This window comes from Sus scrofa, chromosome 13 (genome assembly GCF_054392235.1).
Source record: "Sus scrofa isolate SSC_HxYL_T2T_F1_AM1 chromosome 13, Sscrofa_HxYL_maternal_Yorkshire_Landrace_v2.0, whole genome shotgun sequence".
In the NCBI taxonomy this organism is placed as follows: domain Eukaryota; kingdom Metazoa; phylum Chordata; class Mammalia; order Artiodactyla; family Suidae; genus Sus; species Sus scrofa.
Window position 1 is genome coordinate 114,987,665 of NC_139395.1, and position 14,815 is coordinate 115,002,479.

Genomic DNA, 14,815 nt, shown 5'->3' on the forward strand with positions numbered 1-14,815 from the left:
CTGGGAAGCCACCTAACCAATGGGGAACTCAGCTGAGACAGAGGGACCTCAAAGTTATGGAGAAAAATGCAGCAGCCGGACTGAGGAAGACAAAGCAGAGAGAGAGCCACACAAACCATCTGTACCACCACCTTGGACACCACGGCCCAAGACACTTGAGTGGGGGCTGGGAGCTGAGACGCAGGCTCCAGAGGTCAGTTCCAGGGAGAGGACTAGGGTTGGCTGTGTGGAGACAGGCTGAGGGAACCCAGGAGAAGTCTGGGCCTGCATGAGAAGCAAGTTGTCATTGTTGGGGAGGGTGAGAGGAAGAGGGCACACTGCCCTAGGAATACCTTTCAGTGCACAAGCACAGACTCTCAGAGGGCAGTCGGGGGCTAAGCACAACACAGCACCTCTTACGTGTTCTACAGGCATCAGGGGCCAACCACAGCAGTCAGTCATCTCAAACACCAGAGATGGGTGTGGCCCACCACCACTAGGGGTCTGGGATGGGGCACCACCTGTGGCCCAGGTCACCTCAGAGGTTGGCAAAGAAGAGGGCACTGAAACCAAGAACCACCCACTGTTGCTCTCACTCCCCTGGGAATGCACCTGCCCTGCTGCTGCCACTACCAAATGCTCTGGATGCCGCCGACACCTACCTGATCACTGTCACTGCCAGGGTCCTGCACTAGGAGCAGTCTGAGTCACGTTTCCACAGGTCCTTGGCACCATCAAGGGTCCAGCAATCAGGCACTGGCTACCAGCCCTGCCCGTTGGCTCCATCTCCCTGGAAGCCTACATAGCACCCTAAAATTAAATAGTAGCCCCTCACAAAATACCCAGGGGTGCATGCACACATAAACAGCCCTCCAAGACTACAGTAGTTGCTTTCCCTAAACCACAGAATAAAAAAATATAAGCAAAATGAAGAAGTTCGGGAATCATTCCCAGTTAAAAGAACAGAACTCACCTGAAGCAGAAAACAATAAAATGGATCTCTGTAGTCTAACAGACACTGAGTTCAAAAAGGAGATACTGCAAATACTGATGGAATTAAGAGCGAATATGAAGGAATTAAGAACAGATATGAACAGTAATGCAGATTACTTTAAAAAGTTACTAGAAAACATAAGGAGCCAAAAAAAATTAGAAAATTCATTTGCAGAGATGCAAGCTGAGTTAAAGGCATTGAAGAACAGAATGAATAATGCAGAGGAATGAATTAGTGATTTGGAGGACAGAATCATGGCAATCACCCAATCAGGACAGCAAACAAACCAAAAAAAAAAAAAAAACAAAAAAAAAAAACAAATGAAAAAACATGAAAGCAATATAACAGGGATAATATAAAGCAGGCGATCTATGCATAATAGGGATTCCAGAAGGCTAAGAAAAAGTAAAGGGGATTGAAAATATATTTGAAGAAATTATGGCTGCAAACTTTTCAAATCTACAGGAAACAGATCAAGATACAGGAAGCACAGAGGGCCCCAAACAAGTTGAACCCAAACAGGCCCACACCAAGACATATTATGATAAAAGTGGCAAAAGTTAAAGACAAAGGATTCCAAAGGCAGCAAGAGAAAAACAAAGAGTTAATTATAACGGAACTTCCATAAGGCTATCAGCTGATTTCTCCACAGAAACATTACAGGCCAGAAGAGAGTGGCAAGATATATTCAAAGTTCTAAAAGGGAAAAACTTGCAGCCTAGAATACTCCACCTAGCAAGAATATCATTTAAAATAGGAGGAGAAATAAAGAACTTCTCCAACAAACAAAAACTAAAAGAGTACAGCAATACTAAAGCCATTCTAAAAGAAATACTGAAAGGGCTCCTCTAAATAAAAAAGAAGTAAGAATAAATAAAGTGGAGGAAATCACAATTGGAAAGCAAACGCTGAAATAAGCCAATACACAGTTCTAAAAGGGGGAAAAAACCTGTTATAAAAGTGACAATAAACACACGGAACAGCAAAAGGGCAAACATGAAGATGTTAAAAAAGGACTTCAAAACCATAAAATGTGGGGAAGGAAAGTAATAAAACCTAGACTCTTTTTGTAGAATGTGCTTCAGCCTATGTGACTATCAGGCTAAAGCAAGCAGATATAGGAGGGGGTTAACATATTTGAAAAACAGGGCAACCACAAATCTAAACCAAACATTACATTCACAAAAACTAAAAAGAAGATGAAACAAGAATAAAATAAAATCATCCAACCAAAAAAAGAAAGGAACAAAGGAGAAACATACAATCAACTGCAAAACAACATTTAAAATGGCAATAAATACATATTTATCAATAATAATTTTAAGTGTCAATGGACTGAATACTCCAATCAAAAGACACAGAGTGGCAGACTGGATAAAAAAACAAGAACCCACAATATGCTGTCTACAAGAGACTCACCTTAGGGCAAAGGACACATATAAACTGAAAGTAAGGGGATAGAAAAAGATATTTCATGTGAATGGAAAAGACAGGAAAGCAGGAGTTGCAATACTCATATCAGAAAAAATACTTCATTTTAAAATCTTCTAATGATTTTTATTTTTTCCATTAGTGTACAGTGTTCTGTCAGTTTTCTACTATACAGCAAGGTGACCCACTTACACATACATGTATACATTTTTTTTTCTCACATTATCATGCTCCATCAAGAGTGACTAGATATAGTTCCTAGTGTTATACAGTGGGATCTCATTGCTTACCCATTCCAAAACAAGAGTTTACATCTATTAAGCCCAAACTCCCAATCCATCTTGCTCCCTCTCTCTCCCCCTTGGCAATCACAAGTCTGTTCTCCATGAACATGTTAGAAAAAAACAGACTGTATAGGTGCACCCAGATATATACAAATACCAACAGACGTAAAAGGAGAAATTGGTAGGAATACAATAATAGTAGTAGACTTTAACATTCCACTCACATCAATGGACAGATCCTCTAGACAGAAAACCAATAAGGCAACAGAGATACTAAATGACACAATAGAAAAGTTAGACTTAATTGACATTTTCAGGACATTACATAAAAAAAAAAAATCAGAATATACATTCTGTTCAAGTGCACATGGAAAATTCTCAAGGACTGACCATATGTTGGGAGCACAAAACTAATCTCAACAAATTTAAGAGTATAGAAATTATTTCAAGTATCTTCTCTGACCACAATGGCATGAAACTAGAAATCAACCACAGGAAAAGAAATAAGAAAAATCTGACCACATGGAGACTAAACAACATGCTACTAAAAAAAAACACCTCCAAAAGACCAAAAAAAAAAAAAAAAAAAAAAAAAAAAAAAAAACACCAAAGGGTCAACGAAGAAATCAAAAGGGAAATTAAGGAATACCTCAAGACAAATGATAATGAAGACACAACCATTCAAAATCTATGCTTCAAAAGCAGTTCTTAGAGGGAAATTCTGGTGATACTGGCCTTCCTCAGAAAAGAAAAATCTCCAATCAACAACTTAACCCACCACCTAAAAAAGTTAGAAAAAGGAGAAAAAAACAAAATCTAAAGTTAGCAGAAGGAAGGAAATCATAAAGGTCAGAGAGAAAATCAATAAAATAGAGATTCCAAAAACAATAGGAAAAAAAATGAATAAAACCAAGAGCTAGTTCTTTGAAAGGGTAACAAAACTGAAAAACTTCTGGCCACATTCACCAAGAAGAGGACAGAAAGAACTCAAACAAAATAAGAAATGAAAAGGAAGAAATCTCATCAGATACTGCGGAAATACAAAAAAACCATAAGAGAATACTACAAACAATTAACATGCCAACAAATTTGACAAATCAGAAGAAATAGATAAATTTCTAGAGACTTAACTGCCCACCAAAACTGAATCAAGAACAGATCAATTGAACAGACTGATCACTAGAAATGAAACTGAATATGTAATATAAACACTCCCTACAAACAAAAGTCCAGGACCAGATGGCTTCACAGGCGAATTCTACCAAACATACAAAGAAGAACTTATCCCCATTCTCCTTAAACTTTTCCAAAAGGTTGAAGAAGAAGGAACACTCTCAAAGACATTCTATGAAGCCACCATCACCCTAACATCAAAATCAGACAAAGATACTATCAAAAAAGAAAATTATAGGCCAATAAATATCTCTGATGAATATAGACGCAAAAATTCTCAACAAAATTTTAGCTAACCGAATGCAACAACATATAAAAAAGATCATATTCTATGACCAAGTGGGATTGATCCCAAGTTCACAAGAATGGTTCAACATACACAAATCAATCAACATCATATACCACATTAACGAAAGAAAAGTCAAAAACCACATGATCATTTCAACAGACGGAGAAAAAGCATCTCACAAAATCCAACATCCATTCATGATAGAAACTCTTATCAAAGTGGGTAAAGAGGGGATATACTTTAACATAATAAAAGCCATTATGACAAACCCACAGCCAATACAATACTCAATGGAGAAAAGCTGAACACCTTCCTGCTGAAAGCTGGAACAAGACAAAGATGCCCACTCTCACCAATTTTATTCAACATAGTATTGGAAGTCCTAGTCACAGCAATCAGACAAAAAAAATAAAAGGTCTCCAAACTGGATGAGAATTAGTAAAACTGTCACTCTATGTAGATGACAAGATAAATATAAAGAAAACCCTAAGGACCCCACAACAAAAACTACTCAAACTGATGAATGAATTCAGCAAAGTAGCAGGATAAAAGATTAACATTCAGAAATTGGTTGCATTTCTGTATACTAACAATGAAATATTAGAAAAGGAATATAAAAATACAATACCTTTTTAAATTGCACCCCCAAAATTAAATATCTAGGGGTAAACCTGACTAAGGAAGTGAAAGACTTATACGCTGAGAACTATAACATTAATCAAGGAAATTAAAGAGAATTCAAAGAATGGAAAGATATTCTATGCTCCTAGATTGGAAGAATTAACATTGTTAAAATGGCCATACTGGAGTTCCCACCGTTGCACAGAGGAAATGAATCTGACTAGGAACCATGAGATTGCAGGTGTGATCTCTGGCCTCAGTGGGTTAAGGATCTGGTGTTGCCATGAGCTGTGGTGTAGGTCACAGACATGGCTCGGATCTGATGTTGCTGTGGTTGTGGCACAGGCTGGCAGCTGTAGCTCAAATCGGATCCCTACCCTGGGAATCTCTGTTTGCCGCAGGTGCAGCCCTAAAAAGCAATTAAAAAAAAAAGAAAAGAAAAGAAAAGCCATACTACCCAAAGCAATCTACAGAGTCAATGCAATGCCTATAAAATTACCCATGACAATTTTCACAAAACCGGAACAAACAATCCAAAAATTTATATGCAACTATGAAAGACCCAGAATTGCCAAGCAATCACGAGGGGGAAAAAAAAAACAAAACAAGCAGGAGGATAACTCTCCCAGATTTCAGACAATGTTACAAAGCTACAGTAATCAAGACAGTGTGGTACTGGTACAAAAACAGACATAGGGACCAATGGAACAGAATAGAGAACCCAGAAATAAACCCAGACACCCATGGTCAATTAATCTTTGACAAAGAGGCAAGAATATAAAATGGGAAAAAGACAGTCTCTTCAGCAAATGGTGCTAGGAAAATTGGATAGTTGCTTGTAAATCAATGCAACTAGAACATGCTCTCACACCATGCACAAAAATAAACTCAAAATGGCTTAAAGACTTAAATGTAAGACAAGACACCATTAAACTCCTGGAAGAGAACATAAGCAAAACATTCTCTGACATCAGCCTTACAAATGTTTTCTTAGGTCAATCTCTCAAAGCAGAAATAAAAGCAAAAATAAACCAATGGGACCTAATCAAACTGACAAGCTTTTGCATAGCAAAGGAAACCAAAAGAAAACAAAAAGACAACTTTCAGAATGGGAGAAAATAGTTTCAAAGGATGCAACTGACAAGGGCTTAATCTTTAAAATATACAAACTTATAGAACTCAATAGCAAAAAAAAAAACAACAACCCAATTGAAAAGTAGGCAAAAGACCTGAATAGACATTTCTCTAAAGAGACATACAGATGGCCAACAGTCACATAAAAAAAAATGCTCAACATCACTAATTATTAGAGAAATGCAAATCAAAACTACAATGAGGTACCACCTCATACTGGTCAGAATGGCCATCATTAACAAATCAACAAAAAAAAAATGCTGGAGAGGGTGTGGAGAAAAGGGAACCCTCCTTCACTGTTGGTGGGAATGTAAATTGGTACAACCACTATGGAAAACAGTATGGAGGTACCTCAGAAAACTAAATACAGAACTACCATATGAGCCAGCAATCCCACTCCTGGGCATATATCTGGACCAAAACCTTCACTGAAAAAGATACTTGCACCAGCATGTTCATTGCAGCACTATTCACAACAGCCAAGACATGGAAACAATCTATATGTCCATTGAGAGATGAATGGATTAGGAAGATGTGGTACAAATACATAATGGAATACTCCTCAGCCATAAAAAAGAACAAAATAATGCCATTTGCAGCAGCATGGATGGAACTAGGGACTCTCATACTAAGTGTAAGTCAGAAAGAGAAAGACAAAAGCCATATGATATCACTTATATCTGGAATCTAATATACAGCACAAATGAACCTATCTACAGAAAAGAAATAAACTCATGGACTTGGAAACCAGACTTGTGGTTGCCAAGGGGGAGTGGGAAGGAGTGGGATGGACTGGGAGATTTGGGTTAGTAGATACATACTATTGCATTTGGAGTGGATAAGCAATGAGATCCTGCTCTGTAGCACAGGGATATCTAGTCACTTGTAATGTAACATGATGGAGGATAATGTGAGAAAAAGAGTGTGTGCATGTGTATGTATATAAATATATATGTGTATGACTGGGTCACTTTGCTGTACAGCAGAAATTGATATTACACTGTAAATAATAGAAAAAATAAAAATCTTTAAAAAAAAAAGTAGATACTGGATAACTAAAGCTTTCACTTAAAGAACTGGAAACTGAGACAGAACATGATTTGCTTTCTAATATTAAAAATATCTGTCACCAAATTATCAAACATCACATTATCTTAGGATTCTGACTTTTGTTAATAAAAATTTAACGAAATTTCAGTTTTGTCCAAATACACCATAATTGAAAATGTAATTTAAGCTGAATGTAAATTAAATTTAGAGTAAAGTGATAGCTAATCAAAGTTTGTCCCGTAGTAAATAAACAGTAATAGGAAACAGTTTAGCATTTTATATAATCAGGCTAATCTTGTACTACCAGCAAATGTCTATGACCTTAAACCATTTTTCATTACGGGTACCAAATAGTGTGAATTAGAGCTATTTTCTGGTTAAATTTACAGTCTTCTGGCAAAACAGTTACAAAATCTACATAATACTAATTTACAAAACTGGATTAGAAAAAAAAAACTGGATTAAAGAAATGAACTCAGAGATTAGTAATTCTGTAACAATTTGGTGAGAAAATAGGCTTTTACACTTGAGTGCTAATGAAGGGAGAAAGAAGCCTTCTCCAATTCATGGGATGTGATCCGAATTATGGTGTACAGTGGTACAAAAGAAATTGCAAAGAAAATGTTATTCTGACAGGGAACACATAGGGTTATCTGGATTTGATGTATAATTAAGCAAGTTGGTAGAAATAAAAAGCCACCAATTCACTCTGCATGTACTATATACCAGTCACTATTAAGCATTTAAATAGTTTAGAGAGAGAAAGTTAACCTCCACAACTATTAAATGGAGGAACTAGAGTTCAAATTCAGGTGTGACTCCACAGTCCATGTTGCTTAACTGTGATACTATAAAGCCTTTAAAGAGCCTGGTATTAATTAAAAGTGACAATCACCTGTCAGAAGCAAACAAAGACAGTGGTTCTCAGAGTGTGATCAATGGGTTCCTGTGGGGACACAGAGACCTTTTCAGAGGGGTCCACAAAGTCAAAACAATTTTCTTAATATTACTACTAATATATGTATATATATTATATTATGGTAACATTTGCACTGCAGTGGGTAAAACTGTTGGTGCTTTAGCATGTATTAAGGCACTAGCACAAGCTGTGTTAGTAGTTACTGCATTTCGGTTTAAAAAAAAAGCATGCTGACTTAAGAATGTCTTTGATGAAACAGTAAAAAAAGTTATTACTTGTATTTAAAACCGGCCTTTTCTAAAATTTCGTGATAAAATAGGGATTACACATAAACCATTTCTACAGCATACCCACTTCTGCAGTTGGATGACTGTCTTAGAAGTATTTGCATGATTGAGAGTTGCTAATTGAACTAGCCCCTTTTTTCATGGAACATCATTTTACTTGAAAGAACAACTGACAAATTATGGCAGATGTTTTTCACAAAAATGAGCAAAGTGAGCTTATGGTTTCAAGGAAAACAACTTACTGTTATTTGTTGCTAATGATAAAATTTTGAGTTTTCAAGTGAAAATAAGAATTTGGGAAAACTTTTATCTACCACTGTGAGCCTGACAGATTCCCAATATTCAAGATTTTTCTAAGAACTACATGGTGATGCCAATAATTGTGAATTCTCATTGTATAATAAAATGTGGAACCATTTGGAAGATCTACATAACTTAGTGAACTAAAATTTTCCAAATGACCAACACATGATGTTACAAAATCAGGCCTGTCCAAATGCAAGACAGACCAATGGATCTAATGTAACAGAATAGGAGAAGTTTACTAACTGGCTTCAGATTCCACATTGCAACTTTCAAGAAATTACTATTTGTGAAGTTTGAATATATATGGTGGGATATGGTATATCAAAGAATAATGTCCATAATTATCTGAAAAGGCTATGAAATGTTCCTTTTTCAAATGCCTACTGTATGAAGTTGGATATTCTTCATACACTTCAACCCATATGGTATGTTGCAAAAGATATGGGAATTCAGCTATCTTTCCTTGAGCCAAACATTAAAGAGACCACCCCCCCTCAAATGTTAAACACAAGCATTCTTCCCACCAAAATTCTGGATTTTGGAAAATAAGTTATCTTTGGTTTGAAATCTGTGTTTATATAAAATAGTTTTAATATTACTTTTATGAGTTAATATTTAAAAAAAATCTTTTAACTTCTAAAGTGGTAAAATTGTTACTGATAAAAACCTCCAAAAAAAGTTGTTTTTTTGTTGCTGTTTTTGCCTTTTTTTTAGGGCTGTACCCACGGCACATGGAGATTCCCAGGCTACGAGTCCAATCAAAGCTACAGCTGCTGGCCTATGCCACAGCCACAGCAACACCAGATCTGAGCTGCTTCTGCAACCTACACCACAGCCCAAGGCAATGTGGGATCCTTAACCCACTGAGCCAGGCCAGGGATCAAACCTGCAACCTCATGGTTCTAGTTGGACTCGTTTCCACTGAGCCATGACGGGAACTCCTAAAAAGGGTCCTTATTTTAACTACATAAATGGGTCTTTAGCCCCAAAGCTCTGAAAACTTCTGAACTAAGGCCATTACAAGCACATATACATTGCACTTTCTGGTAGGTGTCAATATAAAGATTTTCACTTTATTTGTAGAAGAAGGGAGTCTCCCTCATCCTTGTCTTTTACTAAACCTAAAAGGAAAGCATGGAAAATAGACTGTGTACTTCTAGTTTAAAGTTCACAAATGATATACAATTCCCAAAAATTTCTCTCGTAAAAAAGAGAAACACTGAATACCTATCATACCCCATGGACTATGCTAGGTACTTTCACATATAACCTTTTAATCAACTTTGAGATCTGTATTAAGGCTGAAAGAAGTTAAAGGGAGGTAATATGGTATAGTACAAATAGTACAGACTTAAGTTTGACACACCTGAGTTAAAACCATTCCCTTGAATGGTTATGCTATTGGGTCACTAAACTCTAGAATTTTTTCTTTATACAATGAGTAATTCCTACTTATAAGATTAAGAGAAATAAGAATTCAATTAAAAGCATAAATGCTACATGCTCAAAGAAGTTAATTCCCTTCAGTCAGATTTCTCTGTTCCAAAACTAATCTAGTGAACACCACAATCATCATTCAAGGTTAGATTTGACAAGCTCTCATTTCATTATTATAGGCCTCAAGTAGACAAATGCTGCTCTAGCAAACGTTTTAAAATATTTTAAAGACTCACAACCACTATCAGGTATAAGAGATTAATGTTTAAAAATTTCCTACACATTTTACACATTTTTTTCTAGTTTCATTCTTTTAAAGGTAGATTATTCCTACAACTCTTCTCAATCTTGTTTTATTCACATTTGACATATTAGTCTCTATGAAAAACAAGGACATCTTGTTATCACTAAGAAAATGATCAATTAAGCAATTCTGAAACTGGTTGCTTTATAAATAAGGAAAGCTGACAGGAAACACAAAAACAATTATTTAATTTCCAACTTTATTTCTATCAGATATTTCATATTGTCACATGCTTGGACTATTATATGAAAAATTAGACAGCAGTTATTTTAAGTACAGTAAATATGTTCCAAGATTTGTGATGAGAGAGGTCAGTCTCTAAAAGTTAACAAGACTTAATAGCTCAACAATGCCTTTCACTCTGTACAGTTTAGCAAATCACCAAGGCCACTTCTAAACAACAAAAGAGCTGATCAATTTATTAAACTCTTCCCAACCAAGCAACTAATTTTTTCAAAGTTCAAAGTGACTTCATATTTTATGTTGGGTGGACAATCACAAGTTTCCAATTATGCAGTATTTTACTATTCTTTTACTTTCAGGGTGTTCTTCTTAAAGTAGTTTTTTTTATAAGATCTAATTATTTTTCTAATATAACTTAAGCTGTATTCAAAAACGGATAATCTCAAAACTTCTATAAAAACTATGCAGGTTTATCAGAAAGTCTACAAGAGAATTCCCCCTCTACTTTAAAACATAATCTAAATGCACTTAATTTGCTTTACTCTGACACATTTTTGTATTTGAAATTTGGTCATTACCTATTTCCTGTGTTGTACTGTGCATACCCTCTTTACGGTTACCATCTCAAACTAATAATGATGATCCTCTACCATACCATGCAAAATAAGCCACACCTTGAATATCATCTGACAGTTTCTATGTTAATTAATTGATTCATTCATTCATCGATTTTTGTATGGCCCTGTCCATGGCATGTGGAAGTTCCCAGGCCAGGGATTGAATCGGTGCCAGGAGTGACAATGCCAAATCCTGAACCCACTGTGCCACAAGGGAACTCCAGAGTTTTTATGCTATTTTAAATGGCTACTGACATATGCCTTCTTTAAAGCTTTTATTTTTCAAGAAGTTATTAGCATGACCATATTTTAGAAGAGCCAGAATGGTAAAATGAAATACAGGAATGAATGCTATGGAATCAGTTTCAACTCTAATACTCAGAAACTGACTTTAGAAGGGTCACTAATTTCCTGTGCCCAAACTGCCCTTCAACGAGCAACTACATATCTCTATATTAAAAATGTTCCCCATTAATTTTAAATTCAGCATAAGTTACATATGCACACAGAGAAAAAAACAAAGAACCAACCACAAATAAGGGAGTAAAAGAATAAATTCCACTGAATCCTATTGTCCCCTTCCTCTCCCTAAACAGAAAAGGAGAATGTGATAAAATGCTCAGAGAATCACCAAGCATCGTCCTAACATTAACTTATTAATCTTCACAATACCCATGAAGCAGATGTCAAGCACCTCCAGTTTTAAAGAAAAAGCCATAAGACTGATTCTTCCAAGGTCACACACAAAGAGATTAGATTAAACTAAATTCTAGGACTCTGTAGTCTTCATAATTTGGAATCAAACAATGTTAGATCAAACCAAAAAATACTACAATTACCTCACTCTATATGCTATCCTATCAGTGCTGTCCAATAAGGTAGTGACTAGGAACACACAGCTATTAAGCACCTGAAATGAAGCCAGTCCAAACCAAGACATGTTTTAAGTGTAAAATACAGATCAGATTTTGAAGTCTTGTATGAAAGAAAAACATGAAATAGTTCATTAGATTTTTTTACATTGATTACATGTTGCAATGGTATTCTGGACATATTTGTTTAAATAAAATTCATTGGACAGCACTGGTCCATATTTCAAGACCTTCCAATGAAACATGTCACTGTAAGACATAAATCAAAAAGCAGTATTTTCTTAGAATTTCTTGTAGCACAACATATAAACCATATTCTGAGGAGGAAATGGGCAAAATTAGTGTGTTTTGAGAGACATAGGCATATATGTAATAAACATATAAAACAGATCATTCTAGTGTTCTCTAAGGATAATAAAAGATGTTTCTATCTCATTACAGGCATGTCTGACTTCAAATAAATCACAAATAAGAAAGTATGACTTTCTATTAAAGTCATATTCCATTTCCTTAGATGAAAATGTGAAAACATTCATATTCGTAATGTACACATAGGATTATCAAAGTCACCAAAGGATGCCCACAAGGCACAATAAGCTCCTCAAAACCCCCCATCTACTGTATTATTTACAGGTATTAAAAAATATATAATATTGTTCTAATACAGGATCAGCACTTAATTCTTATTTTGACTAAAGCAGTAAGAGATACACAGTAAAAGGAAACATTAATTTAAAAAATAAGGATCACCCGAAAAGTTTGGCAGCCCCATAAAAAGTTATACATAAAATAATTCATGAGCCAGTAATTACATTCCTAATAATTCTATTCCTAGTACATAACCAAAAAGAAATGAAAACATAGGTCCACACAAAAATGTGGAGATAAATGTTCAGAGAGCAGCACCATGCATAACTGTAAAAAGTGGAAACAATGCAAACGTCCATCAACTAAGGAATGGATAAACAAAATACAGTATATCCATACACTAGAATATTCATCTATAAAAAGGAATGAAGCACTAATAAACATTCTTGTTACAATGTGTTACGAACCTTGAAAACATTATGCCACCTAAAAGAAGCCAGTCACCTATTGTGTAACTCCATTTATACGAAATACCCAGAACAGGCAAATCTGAAAAGACAGAGAGTGACTGCTAGTGAGTTTGGTTGTCTTTCTGGGGTGATGAAAATGTTCTGAGACTGATTGTGCTGATGGTTGCACAACTATGTGAAAACTCCAGAAGCCACTTCAAATGGGTGAACTGTATGGTATGTGAATTAGATCTCAATGAAGCTGTTTAAAAAAAAAAAAAAAAATGCAGCCAGAAATGTAGGGGTGGGGGTGGGTGGGATGAGAAGGATTTATCACACATTAATTGCTATTTTTATGGATTTTGTAACATTGTGGCATTTATTTTTCGGGGGGTTTGTAATTTGTAATTCCCCCCTCTTTTTAAATATCCGTATTAGTTTAAAATTTTCTTCATCAGATCATCACACAACTAGGTAAACTTACTGAAGATCACAAGTTCTACATTTAAATGGCGATTTCTCTGGCACGTGAATGACCTCAACAAAAATGTTAACATTTTTTTTCATTAAAAAAGAGAGTATAAAAATTGTCTTATGTTAACCTTAGAACAATCACAGAATCAACCAGATACTTATATAATCCTTCAAACTAGGAAACCCACTAAAACAGCACTAGCTACCTTAGAGAGTGAATAGCTTTATGGAGAGCCCCCCAAATAGTTCCTCAGTCAAGCAAATGCTCAGAGTTCACAAACAGATGATGGGAATTTCAAGATCTCAGTATAAAAAAGTACAAAGAAACAATATAAAAAAATACTACTTGACACTTTCTCTTAAAAGTTAAACTCTTGATTCAGAAGAGAATGGAAATATCAAAAAAATGTATTTACCTAGACTCTTAAAACTGAAGGGAAGAAGTCTTCTATCAAAAATCTGTGATTTGTGTGTGTGTTTAACCTGCACACCTTCTGTAGCCTAAGAACCTCAGGAGCAGCTGTTACCTAAGATAATGAAGGGTTTTTTTTCATCCTTTTAAAATAATAAAAATGTGATGGTGCCATTCCACAGCCCACCCATCCCCCACTACCACCACCTGCAGGTGGAGGGAAAGGATACTGTAGACTAGAGGATGACAGCTTTGTATAACCCTTTGGACTTTATGAGTAAGAATGCAGCTGCTGGTCTCTCAGGAGGGGGTAAAGAGATTTGTGAACAAGCTGAAATAAGGGGTATCCTCTGCCTGGAAGAGGGCACACCGTGAGCCACATCTTGAATCAACTATATCCACAGTAAAACACAGGCCGCTGGAAGGCACTGTTAGCATCACCAGGATGGCCTCTCACGCCGGGGGTGTTTTTTTCAACGGAGAAGTTGACTCCTGTAGTTTGGATATTGGAGGGAGGCAGGGGTAAAGCGGGAGTCGGGAAGACCAGAAAAAATGCCTTTAAGTGGAGACGACTCGGACCTCGCTGAGGAAGTTCCGAGCCCCACTTGGTCGCCACACGCCCGATCTCCCACCTCCCACCGCCCTCCTTCCCCCTGCGCCAGACGTCGGTGCGGGAGCGAAAACCGGAATCTCCGCCGCTACCGGGGTAGGGGCCGCAGCCCTGCCCGGGCAGCGCCGCACACGCACGCCTCCTCCGCACTCGCCGCACCCGGCCTCCCAGTCGCGCTGCCTAGCCCCTCGCACTCGCGCCGGGCCGGCTCCGTGGGGCAGGCCTAGGCCGCGCCGGCCGTACCCCGGCACACCTCGCTCGCCGGCAGAGGTGGACCAGGCCCTAGACAAACTTCCCGGCGCGTTAGCACAGGCGTCACGGACTGGCCGGCCCCCAGCGCCATTCCCCCGCGGCCCGGCAGCGGCTCCCGCCCCTACTCCCTATACTCCGAGTCCCAGCGGA

At 37.1% G+C, this 14,815-nt stretch overlaps 1 protein-coding gene across 2 annotated transcripts in view; it reads right to left on the reverse strand.

Annotated features, from left to right (window-relative positions):
- Window positions 1-14,815, reverse strand: part of KPNA4 (karyopherin subunit alpha 4) — a 68,064-nt gene that overhangs the window by 52,838 nt on the left and 411 nt on the right. The window contains exon 2 of one of the 2 annotated variants that reach the window (XM_021069736.2): window positions 13,808-14,295. The exons of the other annotated variant lie outside the window; for it this stretch is intronic. The gene's annotated coding sequence lies outside the window, so the exon portion shown is untranslated. The remainder of the gene's footprint in view (window positions 1-13,807; window positions 14,296-14,815) is intronic. 2 annotated transcript variants of the gene reach the window in all.